This window comes from Mus caroli, chromosome 3 (assembly GCF_900094665.2).
Source record: "Mus caroli chromosome 3, CAROLI_EIJ_v1.1, whole genome shotgun sequence".
Lineage (NCBI taxonomy): Eukaryota > Metazoa > Chordata > Mammalia > Rodentia > Muridae > Mus > Mus caroli.
Window position 1 is genome coordinate 139,718,285 of NC_034572.1, and position 6,831 is coordinate 139,725,115.

Sequence of the window (6,831 nt, forward strand, 5' to 3'; positions counted from 1 at the left end):
AGTCAGCGCCCTGACTAACTGCCTGGCTAAATGTGCTACCTGTAATTATATTTTAAATCCTAATCAGGACAGTTCTAGGAACTCTAGGTGATTAAGTCAAAATCAATTCAATTTGGGTTTACAGACATTGCCTAGAGTGAATAGACTTCATCAAAGCTTGGCAAAATGCAGATTTTTTTTTTCAGTAGGAACCAGCGTATAAAGAAATTGAAATCACCCATATGAGATACACAGGTTGAATAGTTCCTGGTGAAGTGAACATTTCTAGAATAAAATTCACTAGAACACAGTTAGTCATCTTACTTCGTTTTTTTTTAAGGCAATAAAAAAATCACAAACATTGTCTTGCTGGCGCTTTTGCTGGAGCTGGAGAAGTCTGCACAAAGACACTAGGAACAAAGATGTTAGGAGGATCCATTCCTCTTTCTGATCCTCTTGGTATTATCTATGCAAATGGCATGCAAAGCTATTTAAAGGAACCAAGAGCTAACATCTAACCCTAGAAATTGTCAAAGCGCCTCCACCATTTCATCTGAATGCTTATAAAATCCGTGTATGGTGGATTTAAAGAAAGAAGTGCCTTCATTTTTTTTCAGTGGGAGAATGGAAGTTCAAAGATATGGAAATAGCACTCAGATTAAAATACAAAACATTATCTTATAACACAAATCACTGCTTTTAATGATTATCATAAACATAGTCTTGGGTCCATTTTGCTCACAGGAAATGGCTGGATGGACACACTCCCACGCATTTATTTGCAAGGAGCTCCCCCCCCCCCGCCCCAACTCTATTTTCAGAAACAAAACACCTGAAAGTGCCACTTGGAACCTTCAAGAGAGGTGGGTGTGTGGAGCTAGCAGCACGGCATGCAAGGACCTTATCTGCTTTGATTGAGCTATCTCAACCATGTATTCTGTGGTATAGATAGCATAGCATAATTTAATATAGTTCATATAGAATTAAGAATATATGTGTCTTGTATAATTTCTCGTTTCTGTAATTAAACCGTGGGGACTTATTTTAGGTATTCTCAATTATAGCAAAGTAGAAGATAGTTCTCTTTATGATCTCATGAGTTGAGGTAACACATTGAAGTCTATTTGATTGCTATAATTACAGAATTATTGGTTAGAAGTCAGAAGACTTGCACATTTTCTTCTAGGTTAAGCTTCTTTTTTGGGAAATCAAACAACTTTCAAATACCTGAATATGATTCTACAAGCAAGTCACCCAGAGAGACGTGTAAACTATGGACTAAGAAGCATAGGTTTACCATTCGAATTTTGTGACAATCACCTTCCAGCTTTTCTAGAATAATGTATCCTAGTATTTTGCACATTGATAAAGGACACAAAGTAGATGCATTTCATATTTTACCTCAGATCCTCAACATGAATAGTTTTCCATTCATTGTGGAACTAACGTCTGTTGTGGACAGGTCGCAGACTTGCTCTGGCTAAGGGGATGGATCATGTCAGGCTTTCCTCAGAGTCATTACAACATGCTAAGTACAGCACACAGTATTGATCTGCAGTCACTATTGTCTCCCTAAATACGAAGTTCTGTTTAGTGAGTAGGATTTCTTCCATCCATATAAACTATAAAGTAAGACTATCCCAGCTTTCATTCCTTCATACTAAAAATATGTCTGAGCAATTAGAAGTAGGCATGGCCCTTGTGAGGAAGACAGAATCGTAAGGCAGTATAAACTCTCTGTCTGCCAGGAACTTAAAATCTAATTCAAAACCCCAACACACAAATGTGACAGTTCGGATCTCAACCAGGCATTAGTAACAATGAAAAAGAAGAGCAGTGCAGATGTCTGGGGTTTGTCTGCCAGTCACTGTTCAGTAAACACTGTAGTACCAAGTGCATTATTATATATTTAAGAACATAGGTTTCAGAGTTGTCCAGGTTTAGGTTCTGGTCTCTGCCCCTGCTGTGTGGAACTGACCAGTCCTACTTCTCTAGAAGTCTGTCACCTTCTTCTATAATTTAGGAGCAGACAGACTATGGTGGTGGGAATTAATGAGTGGAATGGACATCATGTGAGACTCAGCAAAATTTCACCAGATATCAAGTATCAACAGTTCATCATTATAGCCAAAATATTTCTCATGGAAGTTAAGAGGCAACATAGGTCTGTCTACCCAGTGTGTGTGTGTGTGTGTGTGTGTGTGCATGGTTTGTGTATGAATGCATGGTATGTATGTATGAGAAAGAGGGGAAAGGGGAGACACACACAGACAGAGACAGACAGACAGACACACACACACACACACACACACACACACACACACACACACACACACACACAGAGTATGTCACACTGTGCCTGTGGAGGTCAGAGGAAAACTTGGTAGTCAGTTCTCTCCTGCTGCCTTGCTAAGGCAGGTCTCTATTGTTCCTGCTCTCCTACTATCACTACAAAGCAGCTTGCTGTACTTCTAGATGAGTTTCCTTTCTCCACCCCACCCCCCCATCTTGCTGTCCGAGTGCTGACGTTACAGATATGTGCAGCCACCTGTGGCTTTGTTTGCCCACTGAGGTTGATGAAATGCTCAGTTTCACAGAGCTCATCTTCTTGTTATAGCTGTAAGATGACCTTTGGGTATTAAAAGTCCCGCCTGAGGTCTAGAGCTATAACTCCCAGGCAGAGCACTTGACTAGCATGCTCAGGGTCCTGGATTGGTCCCAAGCACTGTAAAGAGACAGCAGAGTACAGTCAAGTTTAATCCCTGATTTAAAGCACTCCCTCTTCCTCAGTGCCCTCCCGTTGTCAACTGAGATACATCCCTAGATGATGACAGATGCACTATTTTCTTTCCGATGTAGGCTACCTTTTTATCTGTAGCCTAGAAAGTGCAAGTAGAAGGTAGGAGGACAGTCATAAATGTCTGCCTGACAAGCTTACCGATATCCTCACAAGACCTCTATCTAAAGGGGCACTGTCTTCCTGGTTAGGATTTTGTGTCAAAATGACAGAAGCTAGAATCATTTGAGAAGAGGGCTAGTCAGTTGAGGAAATGCCACCAAATGGTTAGCCTATGTTGGCTTTCTTGATTAATAATTGACACGGTAGTGTCCAGTCTACTGTGGGACCAGGAGGACCTGAGTTGTATAAGAAACTAGGCTGAGCAAGCCATTAGCCAATCAGCAGTGGTCCTCCGTGGCTTCTGCCTCAGTTCCTGCCTTTTGCCTCCAGGTTCCTGCCCTGACTTCTCTCAGTGAATTGTGAGTGTGACTTGGGAGTTGTAAAGGAAGCCCAATTTGATTATGGTCATGGTGTCTGTCATACCGATGGAACCCCTGATGAGAAAAGCAGTTGAGAATGCCATGCAAAGGCTTCTGCAGTCCTAAGGTGAAAAGGGCAGTGCTCCTGGTGCTCCCTTAGCAGTGCTCCTGGTGCTCACTCAGCACCATGTAATATGCTGTACCCTTCCTCACCGGTGCTCCCCTCGCTTCATGCTGGTTCCCTGGCCAACGTGACATAAGTGACTCTTCTTGGTCACCCATTCAGCTGAAGCTTGACCTTCCGTGGCTTCTTCTGGGAGCTGCAAGTGGGTTGCTACCCTATCCATAGTCACTTATCTTTCTGTGGTAATTCTTCTTCTCAGGATAGTGCAGAGAACAATTAGGGAATCCACCATCTATCCAAATGCCAAAACCAGCAAGAAGAGACTTGCATCTCCTTCTTATAGGTACTTCTTGTCTTTACAAGTACTTTAGGTTAGTTTTCCACCTTGGTTTCGAGATGGAAGAATCAACTATGTTGCTTGTTTCAAGGGACTTCTTTGTGTACCTAGTATATGAATAATGTATAATAAAGGCATGAATAAGGCAGGGAGGAGGAGAGGATGGAAGATGGATACTTTTTGAAAATATTTGTTTGTTTGTTTGTTTGTTTAATGAATGTGACTCCACTCTTGCTGTCTTCAGACACCAGAAGAGGGCATCAGATCCCACTGCAGATGGTTGTGAGCCACTATGTCGCTGGGAATCGAACTCAACAATGACCTCTGGAAGGACAGTCGGTGCTTATAACCACTAAGCTGTCTCTCCAGCCCCCTTGTCTTTTGACGACACTTAGTGAGCCAATGGTTCTCTGCAGACGATCGAAGCTCTTTGATATCTGTTGTTTCCAGCTTTGGAGTGTAGGCAGCAATTCTGAAAGCACAGCACACATAGGGCAATCACCCCAATGCTAACTATTGGAGGTGAGAGAAGAGAGAGGAAAATAAAAGCTGAGTCTCCATCACTAAATGTGGATGAGGTGAAGCACAAGGAGGTAAAGCCTAAGCCAGGAGATTCTAGTTCCACCAAAACCAAAGCATTCATCTAGCTGTGATCTTAGGAGCCTGTAGACATCAGATTCCATCTCACATAAGATATTTCCCAAAACCATGCTCTTCTTACCCTTCACAAAATCACTATGGTTTTTTTTTTCCAAAAAAATTAAGATGCAAGTTATCTTTTTTAAAGCCAAATTTTAAAGATTTTATTGTGTCTCTGGGTGCACGCATACACACATGTGCACATGCACATGGGTGCCCCCAGAGAGCAAAAGTGGAGCATCAGATTGTTTGGAGCTGACGTAACAGGAGTTTATGAACCACCTGACACAGGTGCTGGGGCCCAAACTCTGGTCCACTGCTCTAAGTATAAGCTGTTTAGCTGCTCAACCATCTCTTCAGCCCCTCCAAGTTATCTTTCACATAACAAAAAATCTCAGTTTGCTCATGACTATATAACCTGTATTAGAGTTAAACTAAGAGAGATTAGGGATAAAGCAAAATATGTCATTAATCTCTGAACTCTAAAGACTTGATTATGACTTTGCCTTTCTCCCCAGCCATTAAGGGCAGACGCTTGCTTTCACGAATACCGTGAAAACCAACATCTGCAGTCACGTTTTAAGAAGCAAAACAATGTGGTGCAGGCGGGTGGAAGACAGCCAAGCAGTGCCTGCCGGATGGTACTACTTTGATGAGCAAGGATGTGGTGGGGAGATGGGAGAGAAAAAGAAGGGAATGGTGTGTGTGCTATGAAGAGAGGTAGAACTGGAGACTCTAGGGTGGTGAGGAACAGCCTGGTGTTACCCTGTCCTGCCTCCTGAGGCCTTGGTGATATCCAGGCTTGTGAGGCTGTTGAGAGCCATGTTGGGTCTATGACCTTGCTGCAAGAAGGGTCTGTATCAATGTCTATGGATCCATGTTATCACGGAAGGTCATGTGGACATCCTTGATCTGGCCTGTTGCCTGGGGCCATATTGATGTCTGAGGGCTAGGCAGAGATGACCTTGCCCCATGCAAGAGATCTGTCCTTGTCCTTTACCTGGGGGGGGGGTGCGGGAGAGATGGACCCTATGGTGTGAGTATGGGGGAGCTGGTCTTTCACCTGGGCAGCATGAGAGAGCTTACACAGTGATGCAGGTGAGGGAGAGCAGGCGGCCTGACCCAACTCAGCTCTCACCCAGGCCCAGATTTAGGGCTTTGAGTTGGCCCATCCCCACATCTATATCATCTGTGAGCTGATGAAGCATGTGAAGGGGCTGGTCTTGCAGAACCAAAGCTTCATAACCTTCATATCACAAGACAGCAGTAGATTATCCAAGAGGAGCCTCAGTGAGGATCCAGTATTGATAGTGTAGCAGAAGCCAGAGGCCTCAAACCTGGCCAATGACTCATTGCAATGAACATTTGCAAGTAAAGCTATCTGGGCAAAAGGGTGACACTGTGTGACACACTACGACACACCGAAACACACCACCCTACCACACACCACAGCTTCCACAGTGAGATTTCCTTTCTAAATTTTCTTTTTTTAAATTTATTTATCTTTATTTTATTATTTTCTTGTTTTCTTTGCAGGGGGAGGTTGCAAAGGCAGAGGGCAAATATGGAAGGATCGGGGGAGGTGGGTGAGATTGGGGTGCATGGTGTGAAATTCACAAAGAATCGATAAATTCTTTAAGATTTATTTATTTTATGTTTGCAAATACACTATCGCTGTCTTCAGACACACCAGAAGAGAGCATTATATCCCATTACAGAGGGTTATGGAACACCATGTGGTTGCTGAGAATTGAACTCAGGTCCTCTGGAAGAGCAGTCAGTACTCTTAATTGCTGAGTCATCTCTCCAGCCCCAATGAAAATAAATAAATTAATTAATTAAAGAAGCAGAACATACAGAAATAAGTTTAGATTGAGAGGAATCTTCCTTCAAAGGGAAGTGATAAGTTTGGTGTGGCTCCATATGCCTAAGAACCCAAAAACGGGATGTGGAGGCAGGAAGATGGCGTTTCAGTCATTCTAGCTGAGGATGCATGAGACCCCTTAAAGATAAGTTTAAAAGGTGACCATGTGTAGTCTTCCGAACAAACTTAAAGAATATAAACTTTATCAAGAGGCTAGCACACCCAAACAAGTACCCCCCCCCCAAGAACAACAAAAAGCTAAAATTACCAATTCTGGATGCCACCAGTTTCAACTAAACTATATGGTTCCAGGAGAGAAGATAAATCCCTGATATTTCTGTTAGGATTGCTACTCTAGCTCCAGGAAACAAGAGAGACTGAAAATACAAGACAACTGACTCATGACTACCTGGAATCCAGAATCAGTTTCAACCCCTCAGGCAGGGACAGGCCCACAGCCTGTCTCTCCATTTAGATGAAGGGTATATTGTTGTCTTTTTCATAGCTGCCTTCTTGACAAACTGAAGGGCAGCAGCTCCTTTTCCAGTCCTGATCATGACTTTTTCCCTTATAGATCATTCTTAATTACAGTGGTTTTGAATTCATCCTTGTGTCCTGAGGGTCACATTA